Raw genomic sequence first — 21,783 nt, 5'->3', positions numbered from 1 at the left:
GGATGTCGGATCGACAGCATTTTCAACAAATGGTGCTGGCACAACTGGTTGTTAACATGTAGAAGAATGGGAATCGATCCATTCCTATCTCCTTGTACTACGGTCAAGTCTAAGTGGATCAAGGAACTTCACATAAAACCAGAGACACTGAAACTTATAGAGGAGAAAGTGGGGAAAAGCCTTGAAGATATTGCTACAGGTGAAAAATTCCTGAATAGAACAGTAATGGCTTGTGCTGTAAGATCGAGAATTGACAAGTGGGACCTCATGAAACTACAAAGCTTCTGCAAGGCTAAAGACACCATCAATAAGACAAAAAAACCACCAACAGATTGGGAAAGGATCTTCACCTATCCTAAATCAGATAAGGGACTAATATCCAATATATATAAAGAACTCAAGAAGGTGGACTCCAGAAAGTCAAATAACCCCATTAAAAAATGGGGCTCAGAACTGAACAAAGAATTCTCACCTGAGGAATACCGAATGGCAGAGAAGCACCCGAAAAAATGTTCAACATCCTTAATCATCAGGGAAATGCAAATCAAAACAACCCTGAGATTCCACCTCACACCAGTCAGAATGGCTAAGATCAAAAATTCAGGTGACAGCAGATGCTGGCGAGGATGTGGAGAAAGAGGAACTCTCCTCCATTGTTGGTGGGATTGCAAGCTTGTACAACCACTCTGGAAATCAATCTGGCGCTTCCTCAGAAAATTGGACATAGTACTACCGAAGGATCCAGCAATACCTCTCCTGGGCATATATCCAGAAGATGTCCCAACCGGTAAAAAGGACACATGCTCCACTATGTTCATAGCAGCCCTATTTATAATAGCCAGAAGCTGGAAAGAACCCAGATGTCCCTCAACAGAGGAATGGATACAGAAATTATGGTACATTTACACAATGGAGTACTACTCAGCTATTAAAAAGAATGAATTTATGAAATTCCTAGCCAAATGGATGGACCTGGAGGGCATCATCTTGAGTGAAGTAACACAATCACAAAAGAACTCACACAATATGTATTCACTGATAAGTGGATATTAGCCCAAAACTTAGGATACCCAAGATATAAGATACAATTTGCCAAACGCATGAAACTCAAGAAGAATGAAGACCAAAGTGTGGACACTGTGCCCCTTCTTAGAATTGGGAACAAAACACCCAGGGAAGGAGTTACAGAGACAAAGTTCGTATCTGTGATGAAAGGATGGACCATTTAGAGACTGCCGTATCCAGGGATCCATCCCATAATCAGCTTCTAAACGCTGACATCATTGCATACACTAGCAAGATTTTGCTGAAAGGACCCAAATATAGCTGTCTCTTGTGAGATGATGCCGGGGCCTAGCAAACACAGGAGTGGATGTTCACAGTCAGCTATTGGATGTATCACAGGGCTCCCAATGGAGAAGCTAGAGAAAGTACCCAAGGAGCTAAAGGGATCTGCAACCCTATTGTTGGAACAACATGATGTACTAACCAGAACCCCGGAGCTTTTGTCTCTAGCTGCATATGTATCGAAAGATGGCCTAGTCGGCCATCACTGGAAAGAGAGGCCCATTGGACTTGCAAACTTTATATGCCCCAATATAGGGGAATGCCAGGGCCAAAAGAATGGGAATGGGTGGGTAGGGAAGTGGGGGGCGCTATGGGGGACTTTTGGGATAGCATTGGAAATGTAATTGAGGAAAATATGTAATAAAAATATTAAAAATTAAAAAAAAAAGAAAAGGAAAAAAGACATAGAAAAGGAGTTGTTGGTGGAAGACAAAAAAGAGATATTATATTTATAATTGGAGACTTTAATTAAGTAATGTGAAATAGTGGATCAGACTTAATATTGAAATTTTTAATTAATTTAATTAATTTAATTTTAATTTAACACAATTATGAAGTTTTTGTGACATTCACTCAGAATGCTCAGTACTGGCACAGATATTTAACTGTTTTTTTTTTTTTTTTTTTTTTTTTTTTTTTTTGCTTTAAATTGTATGTATATTTGGGAGTCAGGATATGTACATATTAGTTCAGGTGCTCACAGATCCAAGAAGATGGCATAAGGTCTCCTGGTGCTGTAGTTACAAACATTTGTGAGCCAACTTATATTGGTGTTAAGAACTGTATTCTGGTTTGTAGGAGTAGAACATGCTTTTAACTGCGGATACCTCACTCTAACCCCACTGAAGCATGTCTTGTAAAAGACATCAAACATAAAAGAAAAATTCCCTCCAATCTTCCCCCCAAAAATGAATAACTTACAATGCCCAAAATGTTTACTGGAATCAAACTTCTCATAACAGTGCCAGATACACATTTTAAAGACTTCAGTGTGAGAGAACCAATTTAAAACATAACAGAGTTTAATGAAATCTATAATGTACTTCCCAGAAATATACAGAAATTTCAACTGGCTGGTAGCTGACTCAAAAACATGACAATGAAGAGAGAAAGATTTATTGTGGGTGGAATATGGCTTACAAGACAGGAAGAAAATCAAGATCAAAGATGGTTGTAAAAATACTATTTACTGTGTCAAACTAAAATTATTCAACATGGCTTAGCAGGTAAAGGCACTGGCCACCTAGTCCGACTTTAATTTGATTGTGGTTCTACATGAAAGAAAAGAGAAGAGAGAACTTCCCCCAAGTTGTCTTCTGATCTTTATACGTGCATTGCAGCATGCACATGCCCCACAATGCAGCCCACACACAAATAAATAAGTAAATAAAAGTAATAAAAGAAAAAGATATACCACCACCACCAATAATAATAATAATAATAATAATAATAATAATAAAGAAATGGAGGAAAAATAAGTGATTATGGGCATTAGAATATATACATGGAAAGACAACTACAGGTGAAAGCAAAAGACTTTTCTAAGTGCAACAGTATTTTTAAAAGATTAAAAATATGAGTCAAGTAAGCAAATTAACAAAGATATATAATATGAAACATACTTTTAAAATATGATGACAATGATATCAGCTTGAAAAATACAAATTGGCTCACGAAGTAAGACTCACACACACACACACATATATATATGCACACACATGCACAACATATAAACATGTGTGTGTACCCTATTCCCTGATATAACAGAAGCCATCTAGGGAAAGTTCACGTAAGCAAATGAATTTTTCTGGAGATGGCCCACCATTTTGAATGGCCTATGATGGGTGAGTGCTGAGAGGTAAGGTCCAAAGAGACTTCATTCCAGGATTTCTTCTTGTTGGTAATATGCCTTTTTCTATCATTATTACATAACCTAATGATTCCCGGGCATCAGCCCACCCTATTGGATACATTTATTGAAGATCATCATGGAGATATACTCTCATGTAATGATACTATATAAATAACTCAATTTCACAATTTCTGATAATGATTTTATAGAATTTTTAAATTGATACAAGTAATCAATCCCAAGTTCCCTATCTAGTAAAGATACAAGTAGAACTCTGAAAACCTTCACATATCATAAGCCAGTTGCACTAAGATAAGAAAACAGGCTTGGAACAAGTTTGTGGTCAAGGAAGACATTCCTTCTAGGTGAGGTCCAGGGGTGAAGTCAGAGGTGTGCACTAGAATAAGGCAAGGCCATAAGAAAGTGTTGCACTGAACTTATAATGAGCTTACAGAATGAAACACTGCTCTGAACTTGCTATCAACATCCTTCTGTAACTCCCCTTTATGTAACATTTTATCTATGAGGTAATTCTTCCTTACATAGAGAACTTTTTTTCTAAAAGCTATAAAAAGCTGGAAGTAATAATAAAGTGTTCACATAGCCATTTCTGATTCACCTGGTGTGCATGTATGTATAAATGACTTTTTTCTTTCATTCTCTTTTCTTTCATGAAGAGTTAATGAACTCTAAGCATGGCTTCGGCTCCTAAACTGGAGAGAAAAGAGCCCTAGACATTAAGCCTTTTCTGTTATTAATCCCCTGCTGCTGAACAGCAGGAGTTAATTACCAGAATCCAACAGCTTTTGCCTTAGAATAGCAAAGAGTTAAAGAAAGAGAAAATTTACCAGAAGTAGAATACTTTAGCCCCCAACTTTTGTCACCTCAACTGCCAATGTCACCCAGCACTGCATGCCTCAGTACCTGGTGCCCTGGCTGGTCCATGACATGTGTACCAACTTCTTTCTTAGTTAGGGTTTCATTGAGGTGAAGAGACAGCATGACCATGCAAACTGTTATAAAGAAAAACATTTAATTGAGGCTCTCTTAATATTTCAGAGGTTTAGTTCATTATTGTCATGGCAGGAAACATTGTGGCATGCAGGCAGACGTGGTACTAGAGAAGGAGCTGAGAATTCTACATTTTGATCCACAGAGAACAGAAGAAGACTGTGTTCACACTGAACATAATTTGAGCATATATGACCACAAAATCAGCCTCCAAAGTGACACACTTCCTCCAACAAAGCCACACCTTCTAATAGGGCTATCCCTATGGTCAAGCATTTAAACACATGAGTCTATGCAGGCCATATATATTCAAACCACCACATTAGCACTGCTGCCTTTAAATTTCTAAAAGCTCAAGAGAAAACAAAGTGCATACTCCTAAACAATAAACAGATGGGGATTTTGTAAAGAGGGAGTGATAGAAATCAAGATGCACATGAATATAGGACACAATGGTACATGACTAGAGTCTCTGTTCATAGCAGTCAGACTGCAAGTTCCAGGCCAGCATGAGGTCAGCAGTGCAGGCATGCTCTCCTTTCCTGGGCACTGAATTTCCACCTCTTGAGACTTAGGTCTCAATGGTTGCTGAGCTGTTTGAGTGCACTCCTCACTCATGATCATGGGTTTCAGAGGCCAGTTGACCTGAGTCTGTGGTTTATAGTAATTCTTAATTCTGTAATTTGTTCTGTGATGATGGTTTAGGAGAAGAGGGCTGTTCATATGATAAAGAGTTCTAAATTAACCAGTAGATAATAGAGTGTTTCTAGAAAAACAAGGAACACAGTATGCTAATTTTCTACTAAATTACATATATTGCTCAAACTCCACAGTAGCTACAGTGATTGTTTAGAACTTAGTCTAAGAATCTCCCCTCCCTTGGGAAAGGAGAGTTTACTACTGAAAATGTTTAAAATTGTTCTCAAATCACGGTAACAACACCTTTAATTCTAGCATTTGTGAGGCAGAGTCAAGTGCATCTCTACAAGTTTGAAGCTATCTTGTTCTATATAGCAAGTTCCAGGTTAACATGGACTACATATCATGTCTCTAAACAAAACAACAACAACAAAATAATTAAATATAACTGTAGAGAGAATCTCTTATATCTTGGGTAGAAGTATCATATGCCAACATAAAAAACCTATGGTCAATGAGATAAGGTAGGACTGGAATGTGGGGCATTGAGCAGAGAAAGAGAGGAACTGTTGGAAAGAGTCTGACATGGTAGATTTGTCCCAGACTCTTTAGAAGTCAGACACATAAAACTGAGGAGAGGTAACTAAACATATGGAAGACATTAAAAATGGGTTAATTGAGTTACAAGCTAGTTAGGGAATAAGACCAAGCTTGTGGCCTAAACATTTATTCATAATAATTCTGTCTCAGAATCATTTCAGGGAACAAAGAGGCTGGGTGAAAAACCACCAATGTGGACCATAAAATTCAAGTTTAGAAAAGTCTTGGGTAAGAATCTATGCAGCTATATAACTTTTACTTGATTCTATTGTTATTAATAATTTCTTTGACCCACGCATGGCTGGTCTTCCCATCTTCCTACATTTGAGAGCTCATGCTTCTTTCTTTCATAATCTCCAGGATGGTGCTTGATAATAGTTTGATGGACACTTGTTTCATTTAGGATGCTATCTCCTACTTGTAAGAAGAGGGAATACTCCAATGATTTACCTCTATATCCCAAATTCTCAATGTTCAATAAACTCTCAATCATTGTTTAGTAAGAGAAGGATGTTTCAATAAATGTATTTATGTAAAAAGTGACTAACATCTCCATGTAAATACTCCTGGAAAAGAGTTGAAAACAAATTCAACTTTAATACTGTTGTATCTCTCAAGTCCTCTCAGCCAGTCTGTATAGACTTGTCATAAGGCAGTTGAGATGGTCTTCACCTGAGGGCTGAGCTCCCACTTCTGTTCAGTGAACTGCACAGTAAGAGTGAGTGGTGGAAGGAATTCAGTGCTGGTGTTAGAAAAGTCTGGATTCACAGTATGACTCTTCTACTTATTGCAAACATTTGAAATGATTAGGAACCTCAGGCTCAGTGCACTCAGTGTTAAGATTGGACGTTCTCCCTGTACCACACAAACTTCTTGTAATATAAACGAGATGCCTCTGTTGTGGTTTCATGACATAGAGTATGGCCATAGCAGGGGCTTGGTCATTTGGTTTCTATCTCATTCTGCTCTTTTGCTGTGTGCTAAAACTCTATCTTCATTTCTACCACATTATAAAACCCAAGGGACATCTTTACTGTAGTATGACTTTCCCTGAACATAGGAAACATTTATTATAACTTAGTTGTGGCCATTGTAAATATTTTTCATTACCTACAAGGAGATGCGATCCTAGAACTTCAGGGCCTTGATACTGTCAGGACTATCCAAGAGAGCCTGGTGGGTGACTGACAGAGAAACTGGAGAGTAGTTTTTAAATCCCTGCTGGAGCTCTACCTAACACCAGTTGGGGAACCACAGAGTCCAACAACAACAATTATCCAGCATCATTTTCTCTTCTTTCAGTAGATACTTAATTGGCATCTGTTAATCAACTTGACCAGATTCCAGTAATCACAACTTATTTTCCAATTTGACAGGACATGCTCAGAGGAAAAGAATAAAAGAGCACACAGGGGGATAGATGTAGCAACAGATAATCAACATTTTTAATTGAATTCGAGGTTTGATCTTAAGCCTCTCATTGCAGTGTCTATATTGAATCTATCATTAGCAGAATAATTCTATTTTCTTTTTCTCATTACTTTAAATTGGCCGGCAAAAGAAAAGTAGGATTCCAGACAAGCATGCTTATTGGGGAAAATAACTGAACTGATTGAAGCAATAGTTTAATCCTGTGCGTTCTAATATAATCTTTTACAATGTGGAAAATGTGCTGTTCTACATAATACAGTGACTGCTAGAAATATGAGCATTGGAAGTGTGGCTGGCACAACAGAAGAAGGAGAATAATTTTAATTTTATTTATTATACATTAATTTCAGTAGGAATATGTGGCTAGATACCATGAGGAGTGACACAGACATGAAGCCACAGCAAGAGTCTTGTTTGCTAAATGTTTTCAGAGTTTTCACGTTGAGCCTGCATTGTTGGAAGGGCAAGCTGGCTCTGTATTACAAATGCCTGTGTATGTTCCTGTCCAGCTAGAGCTTTGCCAGGTTTCTGTAAGTTGCTTCCAATCAACCCTAGCTCTGGCTTCCTGATGTCTATCTTGCAAGCTGCCCTTTCTCATTTATAAAGGTAGTTGACATTGACTTATTTTACTCTTAACTGCATTGTACCAGTTTCCCTTTTGGTTTCTTTACCACTTTCCTGGTAGTCGTTTGTCTTTTCCTATATAAATCTAAGTGGTTTTAGTACATAACACCTTGAAGTAAGTGCATTAGACACTGCTAAGTAAAGAATCACTGAACTGAAAAACATGTCTGTGGAAATTTTCCAAACTGAAAGTACAAAGATAAAAGCAAAACAAATGAGAATCCAAAACCCTTGGATACCTAGAAAATGTAAAGTATATGCATTCCCAAACGTTCTGAGAATGCCACATGGGATACATACCACAAAACCTAGACCTGAGTATATTGTATCCAAATTGTAGATACCAAAAGACAAAAGGACACACTTAAAAGGAGCCATAAATTAAGGAAAACATGCTACATATAAAGGACAATTACTGGCCCCTTATCTCTAGAAGCCATACAAGAAAGAAAAAAAAGTGAAGTGAATTATTTAAATTTTTGAAAAATAACACCCCATCATCCTAAGAATCTGGATCCTGCAAAACTATTCTCCAAAGATGAAATAGAAATAAAAACTTCCATGATGAAAAGAAATTGGAAGAAGATCTCCTCCAGCAAGTCTTCCTTGGAAGACTTGTTTTAAAAATTAATGCTATAAATAAGAACCTCGGGCATATATTTAAGAAATGACAAACATTGAGAAAGAAATAAATGAGGGGAATTTAAATAGTTAAATGATTTGAATAGGAGATAACCACAACAGGTTCATGTGTTGCATGCTTGGTTCCCAGCTGTGAAGTCCTTTTGGAAGGTTTGCGAAACTTTAGGTTATAGAGGTTAGCTGGAGGAAGTATGTCATTGGGGACAAGAATTTAATGTAATACCCTGTTCTTCCTGCCTTCTAATTCCTATCCTTCACAAAGCTTTAAAATAAAAAATTTCCCTACCATGTACTCTTAGTCCCATGATGATTTACCCAAGTACATGAAGGCAAGCAGGTGCTGACTGAGCACTCTGAAGACACAAGTCTAATGCCTCTAACCTCCTTTAAACTGTTCTCACAGTCTGCTTTCACAGACACCCAAGGTAACTCAGTGTTTCTTTCTTATTATTCTTAATAGATCTAATTATTACAGTTTGTTCATAAATAATAACCGAATCAAAGTGTTCATTACTTATTGGCTGTGGATAAATGAAATGAATGGCCACAAAGTTAGATGATAGAAATTCTAAAGACCATCTGCAAGGAGTCTTTACTAACTGAAAAGTGCTGTAGTGTTATTTAATAGCATATAACACTATAATGAGGCAGTATTATATTAAATATAGGTGTGTGATGAAACCTAATAGAGCTACAAATTTTTATATTATTTTATATGTAATTTTACTAATTCTTAGAAAATTTTATACAATGTATCTTGATCATATTCTCCCCTTTTTTGAATATCTTTCAATGCTGGTAACTGTTTGTTGGAATTGTAGGTGGAAAATGCAGGAAGTGGGTGCGGCCATGGGCCAAGATGGTTACTGCCTTGCCCCAGTGAGGCTGCATGCGTGGGCTGCCTGCCAGGCTGAACCGTTCCTCAAGTCCGGACCTGTCAGCCTATCTGTGAATGATCTGAGCTCGTGCCTGGAGCATGTGTGAATTCTGATTGGATGAGGTGGGGTGGAGCTAGAAGGAGGTGAGTCAGGGTGAATAGAGTTTTAGCCCTTGCCTTGAGTAGAAGTAGTAGAAGAGAAGCTGTTGTAATAGGAGTAGTTTAGCCCTTGCCCTAAGAAAAAGCTGCTGGGGAAAAGAGCTGTAAAGGAAAAAGCCACAAGAAGTAAAGAAGCCGTTGCGTGAACCCGACTTGGTGTCCCTGTGTTGTTCCTGTTGCCGTCGGAGACTGTGGAGACCTGAGTGGAGAGGACCTGAGCAGAAAAAACTAATGATTGCTTTTCTCATTCAGGAGCTTGCATGGCTCCTTCTAAAACTTGTAAAACTTCACTGAGCAATAGTCCTTTTTCTTCAGTGAGGTAACTCCCAGATAAGAAACAGATTGATTTATCTGCCTTGGTCCCAGAATGTGTGGTCTCTTGAGCAATTGAGCATTGCCTTCTTTTACTGAAAAGCACCATGGGCAATCACACTAGCCTATATTTTCTGAGCATCTTTTGTACTCCCCTGACCAACAATTCCAAAGGAGGTAAGGACATGTCTCATTCCCTGCACTGGGATTAGCTTGTGACCCCAATTGGTGTAGCTTCAGTGTTTTATAATGGGTTTTGTTACTTTAGAATGATAAACCATCCTTGAATTCTTAGGATATATATGGCTTGCTTATGGTATATAATTCTATTTAAACAATGGTTAGATTTAATTGGTTACTATTTCATTGAAGTCTCTTACAGTTATATACTGAGAGATACTGTCTATAGCTTTATGTCATGTTTATATTCATTTGGCTTTTGAATTAGCGTAATTTTCACTCACATAGTTCCTTGTCCTCTAATATTCTAAACAATTTAAAAAATAATTGGCATGGCATCTTTATTAAATATCTTATGCGTTCACCAATAAATCTGTCTGGGCCTGGTGTTTTCTGTTTTAACAGGTGACTTGTTACCAGCCAATTTCTATAATAAATATGGGTCTAACAGGATTACATAGTTTTACTTGTATGATTTTCAATGAATTGGTCCATTTCATCTAAGCTATTTAATTGTTAATTGTAAGGCATAGAATTGTTAATAATGTTGTATTGTTAACCTTTTAATGTTCATGGGGTCAGTAGTGCAGACTGTTCCTTCATTTCTGACATTAGCAATTGGGATCTTCCTTTTTGCCCTTGGTTAGGTCTGGCTAATGGATTATTTTATTGATTTTTCAAAAGAAACATCTTTTCTCATTGATTTTTTTTCTCTACTGATTTTATGTTTTCAATTTCATTGATTTCTGTTATAACCTTTAATTCTTGAATTCTTACTTTGGATGTAATTTGTTCTTGTTATCATTTCCTAAGGTACAAGCTTTGGCTAGTGGATTTAACCTTTGTTCTCCTAACAAATGCATTTGTAAGGTCAAGGAAGGGTTCTTCCACCAGACATGACCCCGTGCTTCATCTTGTCCTTCTGTCATACCATTGACTGTATAGATAAGTATATTAAGCACATGAGAAAGCCAGTAACATTTAGGAGTCAAATACAAGAGTAAGTTATCACAAGCCATGAAACGCTTTTCACTGGTGGCTCTTTTGGTTAGCACTACACACAGAGACTTTTTGGAGACTGTCACTCCAGTCTTCTGAAATTAATTCTACAGCATACTCATGTGTACTCTATCGTTCTGAAGTCAATGGAGTAGGGTGGGTAAGAAGAAAGCAATGGAATCAAGTGACCTGGGTTTGTCTCTCATTCTACGAGTTACTTGCTGAGTGATCCTGGACATTTCACCTTGGCCTTTCTCACTTATACAATGTGGGCAAATTATAGTATATGGAGATGTAAAGATTCAGTTCAGCAAATTCATATAAGAGGTCTGTAATGCTGCCTGGACCATACCATTGACTTTTGTTCAAATGGGATGAGCTGCCATGAACTATGTATATTTCCATCGAGTCTGTGACATGACAGCTTTGCCAAACTACTATCTTGCCATTCTTTTGATATGATATCCATCATGTTGACATCTAGGGAAATACTCTGCAGGAATTTGACAGATAATATTTGGATTGCCATTCTTCAAGTCACCTTGAAATGAACATATCCTAGACACATTCACTAAAGTCTGTGACCTTCAAAGGTACACAAAACACAGTTACAAATATCTCTAATAACTCCTAGAGTGCACGTACACACACACACACACACACACACACACACACAGAGAGAGAGAGAGAGAGAGAGAGAGAGAGAGAGAGAGAAAGAGAGAGAGAGTTCTTAAAGTTCTTAATGATAGGGTTTTCTAAATTCAGTTGTATATACAATGCCTGCCAGCAGAAACTGGTTCATCCTTAGTTCTCCCTGGAATAGTTCTTCACAGATGGCCAAGTTTCAGGCAAAGTATAACTAAAGAAGCAAAACTAGGGGATATTGACAAAGCAATGCTGTCATCATAGAGAAAGAGAATACTTGCCATTTGTTTTGTTGCCCATGTGGCTGGTTGCCTTTAAAAGGATGTCCATGTCCCAAGGATTGGATGCAGGGTTCAGAGCTAGCAAATCTGTACCAGACACACACCCCCACCCACAAGAGACTGTCAGAAAGAATTAGAATCTCTCTAAGTTGGAAAAAGACACTTCTCCTGGTGGCAGGCACTTATCTTACTCAATAATACCATGTCAATGTGGCCACACACCATAGAGTCTCTCAATGACAGAGGAGAGGCATTATCCCACCCAGGGAGAAACTACTCAGCACCCGATGTGAATCAGAGGAGGTCAGGCTCATATGGATACCATTTGTGGAAAGTTTATATGAAAACTAGGAAATTTGACTTAGTAGACTGGCGGAAATAAAAATTCAAACAAACAAAAACATTTTCAAAACCAACTCTGAGGGGAAAACTAACAGTACAAAAGGTTTATCATTGCCTCTAAGATGTCTTTGGCAACGTCATCATTTTCTCAAACTGCATTCCTTGGAACACGAGTGTTGAGTGGGATAGTACTACAAAACTGTATGGGCTCAGAATCAGCCCAGAACAATCAGTGTTGTACACTCCCTGTTAGAAAATGACACATAGGGACTTTGAAAGTTTTCAAAAGAAAATAGAAACTGTTCATTTTGGTCTATTCCAGATTTCTTCAAATTTATGTGAGCATCTAAGCATTTGATTTAGACTGTTTTACAACTGACTACAGCCTGTTGAGTGGTAATAGTGATGATTTCCTTCCTATACCATGACCTGCTCATTGTTGCCCACAGCCAGACGACTCACAGTTCCAAACATCTGCCCATTCTGATTAGCTACGCAAAGATATGTTGTGGATAAGAAAGTGGTTTCAGAGAGGCTTGTAACGTTTATGTGAATACATCCCATGTACTAGATTGCTAAAAACACTCAGAAGTGAGCCAGTCATGTTAAGCAACACTAAATGAATTAAATGAATGTATCACAAAAAGCTCCCAATTTTTAGCTTCCCTGAAAAAAAAAGTAATACAGAGTAAACAAAAGTTAATAAAAATTATTATTTGACTGAAGGAGGAATTATAATTTACAAGTTGAATAAAAAAGCTTGCTTAGTTCATCAATTTGACAAATGTTCCTCAACATTTATATTGAAGATTCTTACTATGAGAAGTGATAATCTTATTCAGATGATCTATATCTAAAAGGCCTTGAGAGGGGCTGAGGAGGTACCTGAATTAGTACAATATTTGTATGCGAGCTTGAGAAGCTGAACTCAGATCCTCAGTTCCTCTGTAAGAGGCTGGGGGCCATGGCATTCCCCCACACTGGGGCACAGAGCCTTCTCAGGACCAAGAGCCTCTCCTCCCATTGATGACCTACTAGGCCATCCTCTGCTACCTGCTACATATACAGCTAGAGCCATAAGTCCCACCATGTGTTTTCTTTGGGTGGTGGTTTACTCGTAGGGAGCTCTGGAGGTATTGATTAGTTCATATTGCTGTTCTTCCTATGGGGCTGCAAGCGCCTTCAGCTCCTTGGGTACTTTCTCTAGCTCCTTCAGTGGGGACCCTGTGCTCCATCCAATGGATGGCTGTGAGCGTCCACTTCTGTATTTGTCAGGCACTGGCAGAGCACGGTCATGGTGTCTCTTCACAGCCATGGAAACCCTAAGACATGTTGGATTCAATCCAATGTAGTGGAAAACAATAATGCATAGGGTGTTGTCAATGTGACACAAGTTAAAGTTATCTGATAGGAGTGAACCTCAGTTTAAAAAATGAAGAAAATGTCTCCATGTATGTCCTCCCTTCAGGTTCCTGCCCTGTTGGGGTTCCTATCCTGACTTTCTTTAACAGGGATGAACAGTGATGTGGGAATGTAAACCAAATAAACCCTTTCTTCTCAAAAAAAATAAAAATAAAAAATAAAAATAAAATAAAAATGCTGGAGCCTGCATTGTGTGTCTGCAAACTTTGCGTGAGGAAATGGAGCTCTCTGAAGCTCACAGGCCACCCAGTAGCCTAATTGATGAGTGCCAGGTACCAGAGAGAGAGACTACCTCAAAACTAAGGTTAAACAACAAGAACAAGAACAGCAAGAACAACAACAACAACAACAAAACCTAAAAAAAAACAAAACAAAACAAAAAAAACAACTGAGAAGATACTCAATGACCTAATGTTGACCTCTGGTCTTACACATACATACACACACAAGGTCACATAGACTCACAAATGAACTTGTGGCATATTGCATTTTATAAAAATGAAGATGGCTATTCTGGTCTGACATACTCTTCCAGAAAATTTTTCTTTCCTTTCCCTTAGAATTGACAGTTATTTTTCAATTTCCTGTTTTAAAATCTTGCCTTTTCTGTTCTTTCTCAATCGTGCTCAAAGCCGGGTTATCCAGAGTAGCCCTGAGCTATGTTTGGTGGGCTCACTGTACTCACATATCGACTCAAGTGCAAGTGAATATTTATGGAGTGTTTAATTTGATCTAAGCAGAGTTCTAAGTGCTCTACCTGAATTAACTCATTACATCAATTATAACTGCTATGAGGTAGATACCACTAATATCTCTATTTTCAAGAAAAGGAAAATGAAGATGTAGAGGTGTTTTTTGTTTTTTGTTTTTTTTCCTGACCACAGCCTGCTTGACTTAGGAAGGTCAGAGCTGGGATTTAGAATACAGCCCTGAAGCCCCAGAAGCAATGCATTTGCTACTGTCCTCCAGTGAGTACCATCGTTCTACCCATTTAGTAGATATGGGGCACCTGCAAATGGATAAGTGGATATCTTCCTATGAAAACCTTTCTTATCCATGGAAGGGAATAGGATGTAATCAAGCAAATTGCAATTCAATATATCCACTCATTTAAAAAGGAGAGAGTATATAAAACACTGTGAGAGCTTAGGATGGGAAATGGTAGTCCTTACCTGAGGTGAAGAATCTACCAAAGCATCAAAGAGTGGTGGTAGTGTGCTTGTCCTTAAAATTAAAACAGAGGTTTTTGCCCTGGAGAAGAGGGATAGATGGAAAGCTATTCAGGGCAGTATATTCAAGAAAGGTAGTACCATTTTCTGTAAAACAAGGGGACATGCTTCTTTCTTTCAAACACATACTTATAATATGTAGTAGACACACTTACGGAAGGTTGAGAACCATCAAGTTGGTCTACTCTCTTGAGCCTACATTCTTCCAGAATCTTAGGAAGATTCTAGCTGGGAGATCGAACAGCTTTCTCTGTGCTTTCAGCCAGGCCAGAATGCCCTCTTTCTTCATCCAGGAGTACGGGCTCTGATCGTTTCCATATTTCCCTAGATTCCCCAAAGAAGACAAATGGTAACTTTGGTCTCAGTTTTTACTTTTTTGCAGAAATCAAGAAAACCACCTCCACATCCTTCTAAGAGGCAAAGAAGTAAAGGACTTCCTCCCTTAGCTATGCTCTTTGACTGAGGTTGGTATGTGCTTGCAGCAGATTGGCATGTGTATGTGTGAGCATGCATGAGTACATGTGTATGTGTGTTTTTGTGGTGTGTGTGAGCACCTCAGGCATTTTCATTGAGTGTGGGCTGCACATGTGCTGTATATGCTGTGGAATGAAAGAGTGGGAAGGCAGTGTGTTTTAGTCTTCATTTGTGGCTTAGCGTTTGCATAGCTTGGCTTTGCTTGCACAACACAGTGAAGGGGACTGCATCTCGGGTTTCAGTAAATGACAAACCTTATTAGAGAAGAGGAAGGAAGGAAGCATACCCTGCTGTTTTCCATCGTTCTTCAGAAGGCAGTTGGATTTCAGCATCAGAATAGAGAAGGGCAAAGCAATTGTCCCTTGTCTCGAGGATAATTAAAATGATCTGTACTATTTTATTGGGAAGGGAAATCCTCCCTCTAGTTGGTCTCTCCAAAATTAGGTATTGAAATTTTCCAAAGAAAATTCACACAGTACACAGATTTTAAAGATAATTGCTTTTGTCATGTGTTCTAGAATCTGAGTTCTGAGATATATTTTAAATCTTAAAACTATGTTCATTGCCTTTTCCTTCCAGAATCCTGAGCAGCGATTCTCAATATTCTTTCTAGAAAAACAAAGACACAAATACATGTGGGCCTGGAAAGATAGCTTAGTGATTAGAGCATGAGGATCAGAAAGAGACTGTGTCTTAAAAATAAGGAGAGTGATACCTACAATCTGGGATCTAGGGAAGTAGAGACAAGAAGACCTAGGAACAAGGTAGCTAACTACACCAGCCAATCAGCAAGCTCCAGGTTCAAATGAGAGACCCTGCCTTGAAAAAGAAAGAGAGAACAATTGAAGAATCCATCAGGCTTTAACTTCAGGTCTGCTCATGCACACATATACACATCTGTATGTATAACCACAGGCACACAAACCACACACACACACAAATTAAAAACACAAGAACTCATTTATCACATGGTAGTCTCATCATTCACTCAACATGGTTTATTACTTTTCTAGGTGCTGTGTGAGGTAGGGGATACAGGATGAATGGACAGACTCACTCTCTTTCTTCAGGGACCTCATTTACTGGCTTCTCATTGGTGTCTGCCATGGTAGTATTAGGGGTTGGATAATTCAGGGTGCTTGAAAAAAAAGTAAGACTAAGGAGATGGCTCAGCAGGTAAAAGTGTTTGTCAAACAAGCTGATGACCTGAGTTGCATAGATGGAGCCATTGTTGAAAGGAGAGAACCAAGTCTCAAAAGTTGTTGTCTTCTAACCTCCATTCACACACACACACACACACACACACACACACACACACACACACACACACATACACACATTCATGATCTTCACCACCACCATGACCACCATCATCACCATCATCACCACCACCACCACCATCACCACCATCATTATCGTTATCATCGAGTACTCTGGAGTGTTTCAAAACCAGAACTTTCAGTAGGATGGCCAAAGGCAAAGGTTATCACTTACTCCCTCAGACTTTGAATTTGTTATGCATTTTCTGATAATCAGGTCATATACTCAATCAAATATGATCATTTTCATATTATGTAATGAAATGCATGTGTAACAGGTAGAAGACTTGAGAGCTAGGGGCCCGCAAACTCATAAAAGTGGCTCTGCAGCCTTGTCAGCTGACACTGGAGACTTAAGAAGCAGGCTGCTTGGGTCAAAATTTGGCTTCATAATCCTTTAGCTCTGTGTCATTGAATGTTAACTCAGTTAACACAGTATTATTTCCCATCATGTCCATTTCACAGATGAAGGAACTGAGGCATACAAAGCTAATTTCTGTGAGGGACACAGATCTTTGCCTAAGTTGTGATATTTTGGAGGGTCTAGTCTCCTACTGCTGTGCTTCCTCATCTAGACTCCAGGATCATTTGCTCAGCAAATATGTCCTGAATTCTTGCTGTATCTGGCACTGTGGCTGTAAATGCAGTGGGCAGCAGGGGTCACCCTTGTTTACAGTGTTGATGTAGACTTGGAAAATGAGAGAGAGAGAGGAAGAGAGAGAGAGAGAGAGACAGAGAGAGAGAGAGACAGACAGACAGACAGAGAGACAGAGAGAGAGAGCTGCTGCTGTTGTGAATGGGTTTATTTCCTAGGCTTAGGGATAACTTTCAAAAATGTTTCTCTCCTGTATTGCTTGGTACTGCCTTTATCACATGGGCTTCTCAGCAGGTGGAGGTTCCAGCCTAGAACCCAGCCAGCCAGAGGGAGTGATTTTTAAGGAGTCAAAACAGGACCCAAGATGGGCAGAGATGTGTCCATGGCAACAGAATTAGCTTATATTAGGGGGTTGTCAGAGTAAAGTCCCTCCCCTTCAATTGTCATAAACATCAGGCCTATAAACTTGAGAAAGGGAAAATACACTGTTCTCTAGGCTGAGTCTTTCTCCCCAAACCAAACAGATGGAGCCTGAAAATCAGAGGGTGTCAGGCCTTTGGGGACTGTCCTTCCCTGCTGCTGCACTTCCTACAGCTGACAAATGTCACCCTTCTTTATTCTGCAGCCACATAGGCTCTGGAGTGAGAAAAGAGCCCTGGTTCAGGGAAGGCAGCTGGGCAAAGAATAATGGATGGGGGCTTCAGTTTCTCAGATGCTTGGAAGATGTGTCCTATACCAAAGTAAGTTACCACATCAAGGTGACTGGAGAAAACACAGAGGTTGTAGAAAACAGGCACCAAAAGAGGGCTCTCTTATAAACAAAAGCCAAGTAGTAGCTAAGGTGAGGAAATATGGGGCCTGGGGTGGGACTAAGAGATGAGCAGGAAGAGTATCAGCAGAGAATCTCTACAAGTGTCACTCAAATATCCAACCAGTGAGCAAGTTCTTACTTACACACCCAGAAGAGCTCTGTATTCTGCAGAGGAATATCCTCAGGACATTGCCAAGGACCACCTTTGGCTTGGAGACAGTTTCTGAGGAAGGGGTGTTTGAGATCAGCTAAACCAACAATTTGAAGTCAAGTTGTGGGTTACAAGCTAACGGCTTATGTTCTGCCTGGGTCAGCTTTCAGACTGCTCTCTTCCTCTGTTCTGATTGAGACAGCTTATCTAAAAGCTCTCTGGGTAGCTCATATCTTTCAGACAAAAGTCCAATCTTTTATTTACGTATTAATTCGGTCCCCTTTTAATTATCTCATGAATCAGCATCCTATAACCCAAGTTCCAGGATTCCTAAAAAAAAAAAAAAAAGACACCAAGCACATTTTTTAACATCACAAAAGAATTTAAAGGTCTGCCTGCCTTTGTTAGGCACAGACCATGAGATAGTTGGGTGAGATCCTGCCCTGAAATTACCATTCCTACCAAGTCTGGGGCTGGACCTAAACTCCCCCTACCCCATGCTGACTTTGAATTCAGGAATCTGCCTGACTTTCTAAGCATAAACAAAAAATTTAGCTGAGTGGGATCTTGCCCTAAACAACTACTCCTTAAATCTTTTTATCTCCATCATTAGTGTCTTTCTAATAATCTGGCTCATTAGTACTGCTGCCTCTTAGATCTGTGAAGCTCCTTATACAATTCATATTGCATCCTTATATTTTGCATAGTTGAGAAATTAAATATTTTTGAACTCATGTTTTCAAGAGTTCTTTCCCACAGCCTTAAGGGCTGTCCTGAAGGTCTCAACATTTACCATTTTTCAGAGATATAAATAAACACTCAACTCCTAGACACATACTGCTTCTAATTATCATGGAGCCATTAACATTGGCAGGAAGAACATTCCCTGATAACCTTGGCAGGGAGAATATTTCCCAAAGGATGAACATGAAATAATATGGATACAGTTATATATACAAACCTTATGCCCATAGCAACCATGAACACTCATGAAGGCCCACACCCTGCTGGCTCTGTTCCAGGGGTGGGAACCATTTCGCACCCTCCCTGCCATGGCCAAGCCAAATTTGGCAGGACCTGGCCTTGGAAGTTTGCCTACCTGATAAAACACTTTTGCAAAGGGTTCAAGCAGAAGCTGGAAGACCTGAGACATTTGTCCTTTCTGGTTACTATAAGCAAAAATTAAAGGCTCAGCACTCTACAAAAGCACCATTCTGTCTCTACACATAGACCATCAGTAAGCGCATACACATCATACCTCAGCTTCACCTAAATTCCAGGACTTCTCCCAGATCTTCCTTATATCAATGGCTTGGAAAATAACTCAAGCCTTTATTCATTCATTCATTCATTCATTCATTTAAAAATGTATTTACATTTCAAGTGCTATCCCCTTACTTGGTTTCCCCCCTCCTAAAAACCCCTTATACCATTGCCCTGACCTGCAGGACTAAAAAGCAAGGATTTTGAGGGAGCGAGTGAGAATGGGAAGGACAGGAGATGCAAAGAAAGGAGACAAGACAAAAATCTGATCAAGTCTCATTTACTCTTGGGAAACAGAAGGCTGATAAAGCTGCAAACCACAAACGGTATTGCCCAAGGTGCACAGGTCAAGCCGGTGTTATTGCTTGCTAACACACTGATGTCAATGGAATGTACACATTGCAAAATGTCCAGAAAGTCCCCTGTCATAAAGTATCCCAAGTCAATTACAGGAACAGAAGCAAGATAGTAGAAAAAACAAAAGAGTGTTAGTTATAAGATGATGGCCCAGGGACAAGATAGAGTCTGAGATGCATGGAGCTTTTGGGCCCCAACAGGTTTCCCATTTTTTTATACAGAAACAAGGCATACTTAGGATGGCAATATCTTCATCAGTTTGACCCTAGAGACTCCAAGGGGACCATGCCTGTTTTAGAACAGAGAGGTTGAAAGGACAGTCATGCCCATTATAGGGGGGGCCCCATCATCTTAGCAGGGTTCCCTGTCTTAGGTTGTCATTCATACTAAGGGTGCCTTCCTCCTCTCAGTTGCCCATCTAGCCAGTCAATCACACTGGAAAGGTGAAGGACCAAGCATGAACTTGATTATTTTAAGGGCTGTTTGTAAGAATGTCATCAAAACCATTTCCCAGATCTGACATCGCCAGCCAGTGGTAATGAATCTGCAAGGGTTGGGCCTTAATTGCATCTATTTGTCCCTAAATGAAGGCCATAATTCTATTTAAAGGAAAGGTCCTAACGATAGTAGAATTAGTAAGAAATATGAGTATCCATTTGCAATAAGATTAAGTATAAGTCCTCGAGAATTAACACCATTATGTGGAACAGGTAGAAATTGAGAACAAGTCTTTACAATTTGATGTGCAAATTCTCTAAAATTACCGAATTATTATCTCAAGCTTTTACTATTTTGATGAGGTAAAAGAGTGAGATTATATGCCCGACTGTACTTGTGTCAGGCCTATAATCTGTCTGGGATACAAGTCTGCTGTGGCACTTCCTTAAGGGGTCTTGTCCAGGCAGTCCAGGATGAATTTTTAAATGTCCAAGGACAGTCCTTTAAAGGAACAGTATTTTCTCTTAACTTGAGTTGTATATGCATAAACAATTGCAAAATTTGAGAATTAGCAGTATCTAAAAAAGGAAAAAATTCAAGCATTTGGCTATGTCTTAGTCAGGGTTTCTATTCCTGCACAAACATCATGACCAAGAAGCAAGTTGGGGAGGAAAGGGTTTATTTGGCTTACACTTCCATGCTGCTGTTCATCACCAAAGGAAGTCAGGACTGGAACTCAAGCAGGTCAGAAAGCAGGAGCTGATGCAGAGGCCATGAGGGATGTTCTTTACTGGCTTGCCTCCCCTGGCTTGCTCAGCCTGCTCTCTTATAGAACCCAAGACTACCAGCCCAGAGATGGTCCCACCCACAAGGGGCCTTTCCCCCTTGATCATTAATTGAGAAAATGCCTTACAGTTGGATCTCATGGAGGCATCTCCTCAACTGAAGCTCCTTTCTCTGTGATAACTCCAGCTGTGTCAAGTTGACACAAAACTAGCCAGTACAGGCTATATATTCTGATAGCCAATATATATTAATTGTACAAATTAAAGCTTAATTTTTTAACATTTCAAAAATAGTAGCTACAGCATGTGGTTCAATTATCTGTGCTGAAGCAGGAAGAAACTCAAAAGAATAAACATGTGATCCAATCACAATACTTCTCTCTTGTTGAAGGTCTGTTTATAAATACAGTAGATATATTCTTTATGGAATGCATTGTGGAGAGCCATTTGGGGTGCTGCTTGGCAGGAAACTGACATTGGCCAAGGACAAAGAAATGGTGCCACTTGGCAGTAATCTGACATTGGCCATGACAAGGAAGTAAGCTTCAATCTTTAGGCTATAATAGGGAAGTAGGTTAAGGCATGAATTTTAATCTTAGGGTGGAACAAAAGAAGTAGGCTTCAGGCAAGATTTTGGGCTTGGACAAGGAAGTTGGCTCAAATAGTTTGGTCATTATGACAAGCCCTTTTAAAGAACTGTCATGGGAGTAATCATGGGACTTTACTTAACTACATTGCTAGTTCCTCATTGTACTGTTCACCCTTAATACTTGCATGTAATTAAAATAGTATAAAAAGCAAACCGGGAAAATTAAATTTGCCTTCAGTTTCAGAGTTGACCAGGGTCATGTCACAATGTTGTCTAACTGTCTTTCTTCCTTTTAATCCTCACTCCTGCGCTGGAGAACCTGTTGAGTGACTGAGCAGACTTGGTCAATACATGCATAAATTTAAAGGAAATACAAAAGCATGCATAGAAGGAAATTTTAACAACTTAT

At 39.2% G+C, this 21,783-nt stretch overlaps 1 long non-coding RNA gene across 1 annotated transcript in view; it reads right to left on the bottom strand.

The window, feature by feature from the left end:
- The window catches only part of LOC147001653 (uncharacterized), a 64,022-nt gene extending 43,235 nt beyond the window's left edge, over window positions 1-20,787 (bottom strand). The window contains exons 1-2 of the long non-coding RNA XR_015044766.1: window positions 20,692-20,787; window positions 14,748-14,916 (exon numbers count right to left, since the gene is read on the bottom strand). This is a non-coding gene — a long non-coding RNA (uncharacterized LOC147001653). The remainder of the gene's footprint in view (window positions 1-14,747; window positions 14,917-20,691) is intronic.
- Window positions 20,788-21,783: the final 996 nt, after the last annotated feature.

Source organism: Mus caroli, unplaced genomic scaffold (assembly GCF_978045245.1).
Source record: "Mus caroli unplaced genomic scaffold, Mus_caroli_1 scaffold_12, whole genome shotgun sequence".
In the NCBI taxonomy this organism is placed as follows: domain Eukaryota; kingdom Metazoa; phylum Chordata; class Mammalia; order Rodentia; family Muridae; genus Mus; species Mus caroli.
The sequence above is the reverse complement of the archived record's forward strand: the minus strand, read 5'-3'. Positions and strand labels throughout refer to the sequence as shown.